At 36.8% G+C, this 17,466-nt stretch overlaps 1 non-coding gene across 1 annotated transcript; it reads left to right on the top strand.

Annotated features, from left to right (window-relative positions):
• The first annotated feature begins 12,748 nt into the window (after nt 1-12,748).
• Nucleotides 12,749-12,821, top strand: Trnat-ggu (transfer RNA threonine (anticodon GGU)). Its single transcript has one exon. It is a non-coding gene; the product is annotated as a tRNA-Thr (tRNA).
• Nucleotides 12,822-17,466: the final 4,645 nt, after the last annotated feature.

Consider the following 17,466-nt stretch of genomic DNA (forward strand, 5'->3'; position numbering starts at 1 on the left):
TTTCATATCTCACCTCTAAAATATATATGAAAAAATCCATTACCGACTCGCTTCAAGAAGGCAAAGTTTCGCAAAAAACGTACACGGCACAAAGGGCCGTGTAAGATTTTTCACAGGTGACTGTTATATTAAGCGAAATGAGACCCTAATACAATGGTAATAAGAAGGGATATTATATTAATGTGGCAAAGCTTTTTGATTCTTACATTGGCCAATCAAACGTAGATTCCGAAGGTCTAAAGTGCGTTATTAATAGCTATATCTTACAATGTACTATATCAGAAGTCGGATTATTTATCTTATCTGATTAGGCTGTGCACACTTGCCTTATATTACCTACTTTGTAGTACCAGGCGGGGCCAGGGGGGGTTTAAGTAGAAAAAAGTAGACTTTTTATAGGGGGTTTACTTTTATACAGTAGTAAACACTTTATTGCACATAACACAGTAAGAATACAGTAAATGTGTACTTTTATCTTAAAGTAATTGAGTGTATAATTAAGAAAATTTTAAGACTATGTAAACAGATTTATTCTTAAGTTAACTTAGTTAAGTCAAAAGATTACGAATGTCTAAAATCGGCATCGTAAAAAGGTACACTATAACTTTTTGCTATTGGTTATTATATAAAAAGAAGCTGTGTGTAAGTGACATTGGTAATTCGATTTTGAATTTTATGCCATTGACATAAGATGTAGAATTGCAGACGTAATGACGGTAAATCCCGACAAATGGCAGCAGTCGTTAAGCTCGTTAGGTAGAACATAATGCGAAATTGCGCTCTTGAGGAAAAAAACATATGCGAAGTCATATTACGTACTGAGATATTCGTAATGGCGGATGGGTTGGACATATTGTGCTATTCGAAATGAAAATGTTAGTAGCTTGCCGGTGATACTGCTTATTACAAAATAAATGGCAGTGGCCTATGTTATAGGTACGTGTGCTGACTCGGGGCACAAATACTAAAGTGCATTTGCATTAGCACATTGGCATTTATATGCCAATGTGCCAATAATAGTAGATAATTGGCTTCTTCGGAACCGTTACCTACAATCCACCAAACCTTAAAATGTCATTCAAGTTTATCCCCCTCGTAAGTTTTGTAAGATCCCCGATGACAGAAAAGTTCGTCCCGAATCAGCCTGCAAGGGGGCGCAATCGACCGCCTAATGTTCCTCGGGGGGGATAAGTAATCAATTGTAAGAATGGATTTGTCGAACGCTAATCTTCCTCTGTGTATAACTGTTGGGACTTATACATTTTATTGTATTACATGTTTAACTCGTTCACGTCTTTCCTATAGATATTGCAAAGACGAGAATCTAAAGCTATTCATTAAGCAGCACCCTTATAAACGGTATATTTGTTTTTTCAGTATTTGAGAATCAAAGAAGAAAAAATTAGTACATTATTCACTGTACCCGGCTCGTGAACTTTTATTGTTTTGTCCACAGAAGTGTCTTGTTCTGAAATGAGTTTGATCCTGTTTTAGAACAAGGATGAAAACAGTGTTTTATTTTTGTAATTTGTATGTTTTTACTAGTACAGTCAGCAAAACTACTAGCTTAGCACTTCTGCACATAAAAATCTATGCAGGGGTGCTGTAAGAACCACTTGTATGAAATCTTCATAGTGTTAGTCTTGCCCCGAGCAGAATAAACTGTTAGTCTTACCCCACCTTACCTTATGTCTCACGAAAGTAACTTCGAAAATCGAATCGAAAGTTTGAATCTTAGCCGACTATACTTTAACCTGTTAAGTGTGCATAATAAGATTGATAAGGAACCTGTTCAAATTTTTGTCATCTTTTCGAGAACGATCTTTTTTGTAAACAGCACCACCGAGGTTTGACCCACGATTTTTCACCACAATATGTAAATTCGGCCTTTACTTACCTATATTAAAATAACACCAATCCTCTTAAAATTGCAATCCTCTTTTCTGAATCATTGCTTCCTACCAATCCAGTTATCAGGGGCGCAAAGCATTCAGAGACTAGAAAAAATTCGTTAGATAAATTGCCTGAGTGTATCTTAGGCCTAACGCTGCGTCTTACATAAAAGCAAACATCTCGCGAAAGCGAAGCGAAGCTGCGCGGTGAGCCCACGGCGTTTGCGTTCGCAACGAGATCGCCCACGTAGGACACATCTATATTAGGTATCAAAGGATTGATTTTTGTAATATCGGGAGTTCATAAATAATACAAAAGGTAATCACGGTCTATATCCCGGTCAATATAAGTCTAGTGAAACTAACCGTGAATCATTCAAAACTCTAAGTGTAAGGCCTGAGTGGACGCTCGAAGCGGAGCGTTCGGCGGGGCGTGCAGCGTGGCGTCGGGCTCACAACTCACAAGTGATTTGAGCAGCGTGCACTAAGGCCGCTCCTATACGTTTGCATTTGTTTAACATGCACGCCGCACGCCCCGCCCCGCTGCACGCTCAACACGAGCGTTCACTCAGGCCTTACACTAAGTAGGTACAATAGTCATTTACTCGAAAACATTGTACCCAGGCTACCCAGCTCTACACTGAATACACGAATTCACTGAATTCTGTATCACCTCGATTCTCGTCGGTTTGTTTTCAGCTCGAAATCTCCGGATGTACGAACACGAACAGTGTACAAAGCTATCCAATGAACGAGCCAAGTTTGCCGCCTTAGAGCGTGTAAGGTTACCAACGCTTAGCGAGGCTACTAACGCCAATCCAGGATTGGCATTTTACCTAAGCTTGAAATTTGACTCCGTCGTTGTGAAAACGACATTGTCTTCGTGGCCTCATGAAAGTCCGGCTAAAGCTTGATGAATTTACTTATAGGTGAAATTTATTAACAAGCCTCTTGGCTCTTGTCGTTGTCAAGCTGCTAGCAGCAGTGAGTCTCTCGCGGCACACACGTGGGTATATTTTTGAGCTCTAGTCAGACTTCTGTAGTTATTCTAGTGCGCAGTGTAAAGGGCCAAGTGCGAGTCGGACTCGCGCACCGAGGGTTCCGTACTTTTTAGTATTTGTTGTTATAGCGGCAACAGAAATACATCATCTGTGAAAATTTCAGCTGTCTAGCGATCACGGTTCATGAGATACAGCCTGGTGCTAGACAGACGGACAGACGAAGAGACGGACAGACGAAATACTATAAGGTGGGGTAAGACTAACATAGTTTATTTTGCTCGTTTGCTAGGGGCAAGACTAACAGTATAAGGATTCCATACAAGTGATCGATAGTCTTACAGTTTTGAATTATTCACGGCTAGTTTCACTAGACTTGTATATCTAAATATCGGGAGCTCGAAAACAATACAAAAGGTATTATCACGGTCCATATTCCGGTTGATATAAGTTAAGTGATAGTCTTATCCCGGTGATAGTCTTACCCCGGTGATAGTCTTACCTATGTTTAACAAATAAATAATTTGGAATTTGGAAGGAAACTAATGACGTTTGTGACCCGAGCAGCCAAAAGTGCGAAAACGTTTGAAGATCCGCAGTAGAATCAAATCACCTCTAGCTCGTATGAGACTAGTGTTCGGCAAACGTTGGCGACATTCAAGCACCGAAGCGAAACTAAGACAATACAATCTTCAAACTAAAGAGCGTAAGCGCCATGAACTTTGTACTCAAATTTGACGTTTTTGTCGACACGGCAGTCGCTAGGGGCGCAACATGTGAATTGGAAAACTTGGAGACGATACCATGACTTTGCTGTTTGCGGTATTACTTGGAATAAACTAAAGAACGTTTCTGTTATTGGTTACCTACCTATTTGTTTTCGTGACAAAGATTGTTAGTTTTCATTTACATGAAGAAAAAAAAACATATTTATATTACTACGAAACTAATCACATTGAAAAACAAATTACATTACATTACTGAAAAACTAAGTGATTCTAGATAAAACTAAACGCGCGTAAACATTTTTGTTAACTTTATTTTTATTTTAAAATATTTCTATGTGAAACTAGTTCTATTTCGAAGAAAAGGAATAGGTTGGTAGTACTCGTATTATGCAAATGAATAAAATAAAATGTAATTCAACTCGCAAGGTCTAACGCGATTAATACCTAGCTATTTGTTATACACGTGCAAAGTTGTATTTTACCCGAGTGTGGAATTAAAACACGAGCTTCTAAGGTTGAACTACGAGCTAGCGAACTATTCAAAAATAGAATCCTGAGCGTAGCGAGTTCTGCAACACACGAGACGTAAAAAAACTGCAGCCGTGTGTAACACAAATCTTTTCACTTCACTAAAGCGAGGAAAATACTACATAGGGTACAAGAAAAACAACTAAAATATGTAAAATGAGCCATTATTTTAACTAGTAAACAAATTGGTAGGAAATCTTGTGTAGGTAGAGCCAGGCGCTTCATTTAACAAAAAATCAAATCTGAAGTCGTGAAAATCTTCGTTTTTTTTTGGTTTGTGATCGGCTTATGTTTTTTTCAAGAATGCCATTAGCTTTGGATACTTTTCAATATGAACATTCTTCTTTACTTTAAGAGTTGATTTCAGCATTGAAAATGTACCTCAAAGAGTACTAACTAGTTCAAGGAAATATGACAATAACATCGTATCGGAGAACGTTTTAGCTTCTCTTTTATGCCTCCATTCATTGAATGAATCGACTGATTTGACGTATTTTACTCGCGATTTCTCGCGTAACAAATGTAATTCTGCAGTTTGTACGGCTTGCCGCAATGGGGTTGGCAACTGTCATAGGTTTGCAGAGATGGCGCCATCATAGCTTGCCCCTTTTTCTATGAGATTTGCCTTAAAATCCAGGGCATTAAAAAAACAAAAATTTGACACATTTCTAGGGACTGACAGGGCAAGCTATGCTCGCGCCCTCTGCTAAATATTTCGACCGGCCAACCCCATTATGTAATTCCTCAATTGTAATTCCTTTTTGTTATTTTAGTCACTCATATTGAGACAGAAAACTCGAGAATTTGCATATAAATTGCAACGATTTGCACAAAATTAAACACCGGTCGGCGGAGAAAAGTTTTAAATGAAGGACCAAGAAAAAATTCCATTCGGGTACGTTCAGTTTCATGCGTTTTAAGTTTGCGCTGTAACTTGTGGTCCGTTCAGAATAATTAAAATGGAAGGATCAAAATAAAAATTATTGTTACATATATATTATCATTTTCAAAATATTTTCATTTTCATTTAAGTATGTTAAGGTAAAATCATGTAATAATTGTTTGCACGCTTGACGCGCAGATTTGTCGAATCTAACCTTTAATAACATGACAATACGAGTCAAGACACGCGTCTTCGTGAATGACACGATCTATACAATTCAATATAAAATTATTTTTGCGTCCACACCACCTGATTTGATCAGACAATTTAATCATATGGGCGAAAATTTTCATGTATGGACTGGCCTTTACATGTTATTAAATATGCTTATAAAAGTAACTAATAACACGTTCGAATTTTAAGTATTCTTTGCACTCTTGTGAATAAAATGCAGTTTTGCTTTTTTAAAGAATAAAAAACCGGCCAAGTGCGAGTCGGACTCGCGCACGAAGGGTTCCGTACCAATACGGAAAAAAAAAACAGTGAAAATTTCATTATTTTACCTTTTTTCCGACGTCTCAGCGAGGTTGCACTAGGTGTGTGGTCACGGAAGACTAAAAACTAAGGCCCGTTAATGACAATAATTATGTGTACAAAACGCGATAGTTTAAAGTGTTATATTAAACGTTGGCTAAAATTTCTAATAGGGGATTACTGCAATGTTCTGCCACCAGAGTGCAGCACTAGCCTTTTTAGTAAACAATATAGTAACCTATACATACTGTGCCTTTAACAGGTTTTTGACAAGTTTTCAGAGATAATAAAATATGACATTGATGCATCAACGCGGTTTGTTTACAGAGGACCTACCGGGAAACGCGAATCCGAAATTCCGCTATAGATCTGTCTCTTTATCGCTCGAATATGCAAGTGACAGAGATGTTAGTTGCGATTTTCTTGTTTCGCGATAGACCCTCAGATTGTGATAGTGGCGCCCCCTACGCAGAGTTTCGCGTAATATTCCCTATTGGTGGACGGTTGACATGAATGGTGATCGGTAAATTCTATAGAAAACAATAGCGGATGCCCCGACCGGACGTTTTAGCGTAAATTAATGTTATTGGACGAATGACTGATGTTAAAACCGTACAACTAATTTTATCAAGAGCAGCTCAAATTGTATTGCGCAATGAATCACAATCAATGTGCGCTCTAATCCGGTTCTGAAATTTAATCCGGTAAAAATCCAATCCAGATCTTGACCCGGAATCCAATATTCTCACATGTGAATGTTACCGGGGCACACTGGGAACGAGGGCTTTTCTTATCTTTTAGTTTTTTTTTTTTTTGGTAGAAGAGGCGGTAACTGTAGCACGTGGACGCTTATAACTGCAGAGAACTTTTTCTTTTATTTATTTCACACTTGGAGAGGTTTAGACATCCAAATCTAAAATTTTATTATTTTTTCCCAGGGCGGACACGCTAAACATCAAAAATCACTTTCGTTTCTATGTGTGAACGGCACGTCTGTACACGCGTCATCCGTCATAGTGTTGCTTAAATAGTGTTAAAAATAGTACTGAGCGGCCGGCAAACGGCCGTCAATCTGCTGTCACGGGGCGAGGTAATTCGAGTCGGGGCGGGGCGGTGCGTGGTTCTGTGCCGTGTGGGGGCGAGCCGGCGGCGCTCGTCTAATAGAATCATGATAATTAACTCCTGATTTACTTTGATTTTATTTATCATTTTAGGTGTTTGCTGCTGTCTTAGAAAAAATATTGTGTGCAACGGTATGTAGTATGTAGTACATAATTAGGTCTTAAAATTCTCGGGCCATTCTTTACAAAATTCAACTTTGTCTCGTTTTGTTACTTCGGCCTTTGAATTTTAAGGACCCTTATTATATACCTGTTGCACAAAATACTATTATAAACGTTGTCAAAATACAGCCAACAATTTGTATAGCGTAGGGTCCCAGGCTTTCTGGTATAAATTGCGGATTAACTATCCCTACATCAAACATTAATCAAGACGCAAACTTGCGGAATGCAGGATACGGTTCATCAGTTAACGATCTTGACCGGATTCCTAAATAATGGGGGATTCTGAAATTAGAGCATCTTAAGTGCTTATGGTCACTTCCTATTCTATAGCCCTTTAATAACTGGTCTACTACTGGGTAAATGAGATCTAAGGAAGAGGCCGATGCAACTACCTCTTGCACACTTGTGCAAGAGGTTATTCGGCCCTGTCCCGAATTCTTAGTCTGTTCAAACGGCACCATTGCTGTCTAGGAAGGTCAAAACCGGCAAGTCTACGCGCTGGGTTATCAACTCTCGAGTCCACATTGGCAGCGGCTCAGCGCTCCATTCATTACAGGATTACCGGTTGTGTAGTCATAACGTACAATGATTACGTCCCTTTCTTGACCCTTCTAGTACAAATTTCTTTATTTATTGAAAAACGGTAAAAAAGACAAAAAGACAGTTTTTTTATTTACAGTTTTAGTTGTAGTTTTATGTACCTACATAGTTTTTAATTTAGTTTATAATTTTTACTTTAAGGATTTATTTATTTTTGTTTACTCCTCTTAGTAAAAAATATGCACTTGTAATTTCACTTTAGCTGTAAAACATTTCATTTTACCTCATTTATAGGAAACTATCCTAATACGAAACTCGAGTCTAGTTTCGGTGCTGAACTATTATTGTGTTTTAATAATTTTATGTAATTCAGTTTTTTTGTTTGGCAGGGCCGCAATGTAAAGCATTTGCAACGCCGAAACGAACCTCTTGAGAATGGCCCTGGCTTACAGACCAACTTTAATTGTATTGGAACCTCAACACAGTGCGGCATTGTTGAATAGTTTTTGAGTTAAGGAGTTTGGAGTTAACGATCTTGAACTTGAAGATAATATTTGGAAAGCTGATGAGAAGCTAATTTCGAAGGAATCTTGGCTTACTACTTTGTAGTTTACAATTTGAAGAGATAATGATTTTGCATGACGACTTATTGTTTTTATCTTCCTTCTGAGTACCAAAAATACCAAACCAAACTGCTTTATTATAGTAATAAAATGAGTAGTTTTAGTAACTATTTGCGTTTGGCAACAAGGCAGTTGTGTTAATAAGATACCTGCGCCAAAGAAGACCCGGTTCTGAAGCTTACCCACTTTTAAAATTTCATATTTTTATGTGTGAATGCGTTTAAAAAATTTGCGTCTATTTTCGCTAGCACAGTCGGTGACTGCTGTACTCCTACAGTAACTACAATACAATGTATTGAGAAACTTTTGTAAATAAACTAACAGGCTTGGGCATTTTCACTTAAAAGTGTACCATTTACTGTACATTCACCATTTAGTGTACCATTTTTACGAAATAAATATCATATTCAAAGGAAACAAAAACCGGCCAAGTGCGAGTCGGACTCGCGCACAAAGGGTTCCGTACCATTACGGAAAAAAACAGCAAAAAAATCACGTTTGTTGTATGGGAGCCCCACTTAAATATTTATATTATTCTGTTTTTAGTATTTGTTGTTATAGCGGCAACAGAAATACATCATCTGTGAAAATTTCAACTGTCTAGCTATCACGGTTCATGAGATACAGCCTGGTGACAGACGGACAGACGGACAGCGGAGTCTTAGTAATAGGGTCCCGTTTTTACCCTTTGGGTACGGAACCCTAAAAATGACCAAGGCCTCCAGTGCCCGGGGCTGGAATATTTTCATAAGAATGTTATTTAATTTGTTCTTAGAGCATTATTAACTTTTTTTTGAAAATCCATCAACTTTCGGGTTGTTTCTAACTCAGAATCACGAGGACTATCGATTTAAACAGAAAAAAAAATGTCGCCAAAAAAATTAGTTTTGTAACGCAACAACTGACATCAAAAATTGTGTATGAAAAACTGGGACCCTTTTTTTTCTCATTCAATAGTACTCTTGATTCTAAGTCTAAATAACCCAAAAGTTCATGGTATTTCGAAAAAAGTAAATAGAACATTTTTTTCTGAAAACCCCGTACTTATTGTATGTTGTCAATAAGGCGCTATTTCAATATAGTTTCAATTTGAAATGAACCTTATCGACAGGCGACAATGTAGTACGTTTTGGTTGAAAACGTCGCAAATAAAGTTTTGGACACTTCCGCCCTGTGTACCATCATCATGAAATGGTCACTACCGTAATATAAATAAATCGCCGCTGCCGAACCCTTTCGCGGCCACGTTCCCAAGGGTAGTAAGGCTCTAGCCTTATAATCCGAGGGCCCGCCGCAAGATTTCTAACGTCATTAGATTCTGGTACAAGTAGCTGTGCGTGTATATTTTTGATTGTTTGTGTTCTTTCAGGAGGCCCTGTATGCTATTAGCCCGCCGCAAAATTTATTAAGTCGTCAGTTTTTGGTACAATGTGTTTGGTGTGTGTGTTTGATTGTTTGTGTGATATGGCGGTCGCGTCCCGAGGGCAGGAGGCCCTGTAGCCTTATAATCCGAGGGTCCACCGAAATATTTCTTGTCATTAGATTCTGGTACAAATTGGGGCTGTCTGTGTACCTGTCTGTATACATTTTGATTGTTTGTGTGTTTTCGCGACCAGGACCTGAGGGCAGCGAAGCTGTAGCTTTTGATTAGCCTTCCATTTTTAGAGTTCCGTACCCAAAGGGTAAAAACGGGACCCTATTACTAAGACTTCGCTGTCCGTCTGTCTGTCACCAGGCTGTAATCTCATGAGCCGTGATAGCTAGACAGTTGAAATTTTCACAGATGATGTATTTCTTTTGCCGCTATAACAACAAATACTAAAAAGTACGGAACCCTCGGTCGGCCGGTTTTTTGAGAATGATAGATAGATAGATAGATAGATAGATAGATAGATAGATAGATAGATAGATAGATAATAGTTTATTCATCAACACATGGTAATAGATACATTTAAAATATACATCGTACACAATATCTGTACTACTAACAAGTGCGACTAGTCGGGAAATTATTGAACTAAGGTGCATGCATGACATAATTTGTAATATTTACATTTCATTGAATTCATGTATCTTATACAGTCTTTTTTAATAACAGGTCTAATAGGTATAATGTCCTGCAATTTGCACATTGCTAGTTGCCAATCACGCGATCGTACACTAAACTATAAGCACCACAGCGAGGGATGTTTGCGTGGAAAGAATTGATTGTCGAATACCCCAAAAATTGGCCACGGGGCCCTTTTTACAATTTACAGCATTGTATCGCGAGGGTCGGCGGAAAACTGCGCACCCTTTTTACAATCGAAGTGTTATTGTTGCATTTGTCGGCTGATTTTTTTTCCGTCAGAATTTGATAAAATTTGGGATGTTTGAAGAGCGGGCGGAATACTTAAACACAAAATCCAAATACGGGACAAAAATTGTATGTTACTTTTATTTAATATGTGTTTTTTACAATAAATACTACTACGTAAAACTAAAAGTATGTCATTTTGTAGAAATTCAGTAAAAAATGTACACTTTTTTTGGGACATAATGTGTGCCCTTATATAAAATCAATTTTTTTAACATGCAGATACGTCTGCGAGCGATACTCCAAATTTTATATTAAAGGAAAAAATGGAAAAAGTTACTCGTCCGGCAGGATTTGAACTCGCAACCTCCGCATCCGTGCGCCCTTATATAGCCTACTCTACTACTCTACCTGCGGCCGTAGCACGGTCGCATTTTTATAACCTGTCAGCCAAGCCTGTCACGTTCTACCAAGTATGTAAGTGCGAAAGTGACAGGCATAGTGCCAGGCGATAAAAATGGAACCATGCTGCCACCGCTGTTCACTAAATTTTATCGTAATCTGACGATAAACACACGAAATCAAAATAAAAACTGCCCCTCGTATGCTCAATTCACGAAAGTTACCGCGAAAATCGAAATTAGAAAATAATCTATCTGCATCCTTATTACTCTAAAGCAAGAGCGATAGAGACAGGTATATTCGATTGGAGTTAGGTGTTAGGGTAGCCCCCTGAGGCTTTGGGGTTTAGATTTGTGTGGAATCATGATTAAATGTGAACGAGCGTTGGTAGTGGTGTGTGGCTTTCAAATATATGATTCAGGGTTTGAACACACATCACAACACCCACAACACAACTTATTGCGATTAATCTATTATCAGGCGCTCAGTCTTGAAATAATTCTTCCCTCCTTATTTATTCTCAACAATAATTATTGTGTCGAACATAAATGCTTAATAATTTGAGGCGAAGACGAAACAGTTAAGACGCTTGGTCTTAGAAAGAGTATTTACTTTAAAATAAAATTGTAAATATACTAAATATTTTTCATATCATCTAGTGGACTTCTACCTATTTTAAATAGTATACTTATTTAAATCGGATTAAAAACAAAAATTAATAAAAAACCGGCCAAGTGCGAGTCGGACTCGCCCACCGAGGATTCCGTACTTTTTAGCATTTGTTGTTTTAGCGGTAACAGTAATACATCATCTGTGAAAATTTCTACTGTCTAGCTATCACGGTTCATGAGATACAACCTCGTAACAAACAGACGGACAGCGTAGTCTTAGTAATAGGGTCCCGTTTTTACCCTTTGGGTACGGAACCCTTATGGCGGTCAGCAAAATATTATCGGCGCGTGTCGATAACTTAGTATAGGTTTGAGCACGCGCTGATTCGGTTAAGATAAGGTCTGTACCGCCGTAGATTAGGATGTATAAAAACACTTGATTATGTGTAATAAATCAGTTTACGATAACCCGACAACGGTACCTTTTACTCACCCAACTACGTTCCCCTAAAACCCTAAAAACATGTCTATGGTTCACTTATTTGTCAGAGATGACATTTAAAATAAGGTTGGCAACAATGTATTTCATACAATATTTTTTATGTGGTCATTACACGAAGTATGGAAAAGTGCCAAAGGGACTTCCGGTTCGAACGCCATCTTGATAGTAGCCTCGTGATTAATTCCTTTGTTTTTTGCTCATTAATATTGTTTATTGTAACCTGAATTACCATACGCAAATACAAATACAAATAAAGTGTAATATCGATAGCTTTATTATACAATAATCTAATGTGGTAGTGTGCAGTGAATGGAGAATTAATCTCAAAGCGTGTTTAACCACCATTTTGGAATCAACGGCCGGTAGTCCACGTGCTTCTCGTAAAATCCAGCTATCGGTTTTACGAGACAACTACAACAACCACCGAACAGCGTCGTGCTCTAAGAGCATTTATTTTGTTCCTACCCTTTTACGTGACATTGGCTACGGGCAACACCGCCCTCCATCAAGAAAAGAAAGAAAGAAAAGTGCCAAAAAGATACTCCGTGTACAAATTGGGGAATATACTAGACCTGTCTTGACAAATAAAAGTACGGGAGTAGAAAAAAATATTTAAAATAAAATGAAAGTTGTTTTATTTACATTACTGTCCCGACGAGTGGTGGTTTTTGCATTTCAAAGAGCTCCCGCCGCTCGAATTTAAATGTACGACCTAGCTCGGTATAAGCCAGTTCATTACAATAATATAAATAAATAACGACGTACTTTTAGTGGTTCGAATAGTTACTATATGTCAACAGGGACCGCATTGGAGGGTCTGCCATCTAGTGGCCTGAATCGGAAGTATAAACTATACATTGATATTCACGCCAAAGCAATTGCTGCCCTCTACAGTTCACGTAAGTTTTCTAACGTATTGGGTACGGTCTTGGTGGCTCAGATGGTAGACTGTAGTACTGGTGATCCAGTGGTCGTGGGTTCAAGTCCCACCCAAGACAGTGAATTTTTCCACTTTAAATTTTTTTCTAAACTTAATAGCATCGTTTGCAGACATTTCTGCTTAATACAAAATTAATTTAGTATATAGTATAGTATAGCATAGTAAATATCGACATAGAAAAAGTGGCAAAAATATGTATGCCAAAACCTTATTGCCCGTTGAGGAATGCGTAGGTATATATTTGGCACTTCATCCGTGACGGTATTCAATACCTTAAATGTAGGTACCTGATGTGGGCATTATGGCACATTTAATTTAAATCTTAAACACATTTACCTATTACAAATAAAAAATGAAAATAACATAAATTAAATAACGCGTATTACCTATATAAACTAACTTATTTATAAAAATAAATAAAAATAAGCTAAAAACTAAAAATGTATATAACAATTTGCTAACATTCGTGGAATCAACCTGCTAATGTGAACTGACAACTGGAAAACCTCAGTCTATCCTCTGACTTTAAATATTCAGCATTAATTTAATCTTTGACATTGTACTTAAGTAACACTTTTGACATTATTTTATCTCATCAAATTATACTTAAATACACCTACCTATATTACCTACCTTAATTATCATGACATTATATTTTGTTTCATAAAATACGCATAAATTTGCACGCACTATGGTAAAATATGTTTTTAAATACCTATACTTGATAAATAATTTCATTGATTGTTTGATTGATCAAATATTAGTGTGCGTACATAAGGCATTTTATCATCAAATAAAGAGTTTATGTACGTAATTAGTTTGCTTTTCCATTATTCTACATGAATGTTACAAAAATATGTTATTTGTATGTACATACCTCAACCCAATGAGTATTTCCAATGAATTTTACATGATATTTTATCCGTTATAAGTAGTTTTCTCATATTCTAAATTCGACCCATCATCGTCATTTATTTATTTATTTAAACTTTATTGCACATAAAATTATAAGTACAAATGGCGGACTTAATGCCATAAGGCATTCTCTACCAGTCAACCACTGGGCTAAAAAGAGATGGTTGTTAGGTGCAGGATAAATATTCGAAAAATTAAAACGATAATCGCTACCTACTATTTACAAAATAAGTATTTACAAAGTAAATACTAATTAATATACTATGAATTCATAAACTTAAACATATACTTTATATGATATACTTACATAAATATCTACATATATACATACATTATACATGTACCAACTCTGAAACATTATTTATATTTCGCAGATAAATGCTTACGCAGCATGCGCTTAAAGGTAAATTTACTCTGGGCTTTCCGGATGGTTAGGGGAAGGTCGTTCCATAGGCGTATCGCCTGAACAGTGAAAGAGTTGGTCAGGAAACCGGAACGATGAGGGGGAATAGAGAGCTTAAGGCCATTCAGTTTATTGAAATTTAAAATTCTGAATTTAAATGCAAGATGAATTAATTTTCGAGAAAAACAAGAGCCCGGTGATACGCAGAATAGGTATTTTAGCGTGGGAGGGACATATTGTCTCACAAAGACAAAGGAAAGGATGAGTTGGAGTGAGGACAATAATAACCATTCTGTGGAATTTTTGGTTACTTAAGTACTTATCTTTTATTACTTCGGGGTAACATTACACTGCTAATAATGTAGAAATGTTTTCCGTCAGTCATACCCATTATGTCGCCCCTGTCGTCCCCCGTAGCTTTACTCGTTCCTCATTCGCGAACATTTCACACATTGAATTCTCGTAACAGTAAATCCCATCCTATCAACGCGTAGAATTAATCAATTTAACGCTGGCAACATTTCTCGGAATCCTCAAATCATGTTGAATCGTTCTATTTACTAATTACTCCTGACAATGGTGTCTAAATTATGTAGGTACGTTCATCCAGATATCCGTTAAATCAGATCACACACAAATAGATTATTTCAATTGAATGAAGTTAGCTATTGGTTACATGAAGCGAATTAATGTAAATACAGCACATTAGTGCTTTATACACACATTAAATTCGTTCGATACAGTTTTAATCGAACACTGACGGAATTCACGATTGATTTTGATTGCTATTTGGAGAGTAAAAATGTTTTGGGTTACGAAATTCGGTCGCATTGTGAATAGTGCGTAAAAGGTTGTTTAGTAAAAAATCGTTCCCCAGGACATCCCGGCGTCAATCTAAGGATATGGTAGGGGTCTCTCTCTAAACTCCTAAATAATCACCAAAAAAAAAAAGAAAAAAACAGTACTTACAGGATATAATAAAAAAAAATTGCTTTGCAAATCAATAATTTTATTGTGTTGTTTTAAACTTGCGAACAGCCAAAATACATTATACCTAACACTGCGCCTTATCAATTAAGAACGAGTTTAATTTTACGATTTTAAACAAGGAAACCATGGAGACTATATAAAGGAGCCAAATCTCTATTAAGTGTCCATCATGAATTGTGTACATCAAAAAACAGTAATTAGGCGGCGCCACCATACACCGAAATACTACCAAAAACAACCTACGTAATTTGGTCGGGTTATTTGTTGCCTTTTATGGTTCATGTTATACTCATGTCCCAGAGCCTAACTAGCGCCACCGGAGAGATTAGGAACTATTATTTAAAGCTGAAAGCGGTCACTTTTGCAACAATTCTGCCATAAGAGATTGGCATCCTTTCTATACCATCCATAAAGGAAACTTTACTCAAGTAATTTCAAAAATTGTACACCATGTCAGGTTTTATTAGGAGCACAGCTACCTCGTTCGTTGACACGACGCCCCAGGAAAAATAGAACATTATCAAATTTTCAGCGTCAACGTTTGCGAAATGTCGTTGATCGGGTCGCCACTTTTCCGAATGAAGGTTGAGGGAGGTGATGGCTGAGATACGCGTCATACTCGTGAAAGGGTGCTGTTTGTGGAGACCGGACTGTTATAAGTACCTATGTAACTTTACTTTTGAGTGGCATTAACGTGAGACACATTTCTTGTCTTTTAATTACTTATATAACAATCAAGACTTGGAGACCCTTTACATCTCTAAGGATAATGTTTCTTTATTATATATATTTTATCCCTGACACCTAAAGACTTACATCTCCAAACAATTTTATTACTTGTCCGTTGTTTGTATATTTTTTCTATTATAGTTATTTTTTGTGTAATTCGACATTTAGAGACTGGATCTCTAACAAAGTATCTAATATTTCATTGATTCCATATTTGTAATTGTTTTTTGGTATTTTTGGTTATTTTATTGCTTGTAAAAAATTGACATGTAAAAGTGCCCCTGCGGCCTGAATAAATGTTTGATGTTTGAAATCATGTCCGCCACAAGCCTGAAACTTGTCTGAAATGTATCCTCAATCTGTAACTTTATTTCTAGTTTGGTAAGCCACGTGATGAGGGTCCTGTCAGGTGCACACCGAATTAGAACTTGAGCGGCATTCGGATTATAAAAATTTGTTAATGATTTGATTTTGATATACAGTCAGAATCAAAAGCGTATAAAACAACACACCAAAAGTTTCTACCCAATTAAAAATACATCTCGATAATTCGCGTTCAAAAGTACCTGCAATAATTTTTTTTTTATATTTCAGCCTATATACGTCCCACTGCTGGGCACAGGCCTCCTCTCATGCATGAGAGGGATTGGGCTATAGTCCCGCTAGCCCAATGCGGGTTGCGGATTGAATTTCTTAGCGGTTTCCTCACGATGTTTTTCTTCACCGCAAAGCTAGTGGTAAATATCAAATGATATTCCGTACATAAGTTCCGATAAACTCATTGGTACGAGACAGGATTTGAACCCGCGACCTCCGGATTAGAAGTCCATTAAAGTTAGCGGCAGCCGTTGGAACTAATTTTACTCCATAAGAACTCCACAAAAAGAGGGCAGCACCATGCACCTAGCGGATATCAAATCAAATCAATAACATAAATTTTAAAATCTGAATGCCACTCCTAGCCGTTGTAATGAACATTCACTCACCTTAATCACATTTTTACCGGCAGCCATTTTCTAAGGCATTTTAATATTTTTCGCGCCAATTTGATAAAAGCAAAATGGCGGAGTAATTTGAGGCATCCGTCATGTTCTTATTATGTTGTTGTATGAAACTTTTTTGAATATTAATATTTAGTTTTTTGAATAAATCTGCGTTTCCACCAGAGATGTGTTTGTTAAGAACCAATAGAATCGCTTCATTTACCTATCGTCACTTAGCGCAGCTCTAGTTTTTTTTACGTTGATATTATGCTTCACATACATCGTTTCCTTAAACATGGAGTATAATTAAAAGGTATTCATTTAATATTTTCTTCGTAACTCGTATTTATTATTAAATAACACAATTACAATAACACAATATAATTACAGAATGAAAAATGTTCAACTTTACCTCCAAAACGATATAAAAAATACCTACGCGTGTTTAAGTAGATATTTTTACCGCTAATATTTAAATGAAATATTTTAAATGTGTATTTGTGTAGTTTAATTTGCAATTCACATTTATTGGAATTTATTAATAATGTGTTATTTATTATGTTCATAATATTGTCTTCGGTTACCGCGATAGTTACTCATGATATAATCCGTTTTCATAGTTTTATTATGTTCATGTTAATTTTATATAAATAACACTATATAAAAATATTGCTTACACTTTT

The sequence above is a fragment of the Cydia strobilella genome, chromosome 13, assembly GCF_947568885.1.
Source record: "Cydia strobilella chromosome 13, ilCydStro3.1, whole genome shotgun sequence".
Classification (NCBI taxonomy): Eukaryota; Metazoa; Arthropoda; class Insecta; order Lepidoptera; family Tortricidae; genus Cydia; species Cydia strobilella.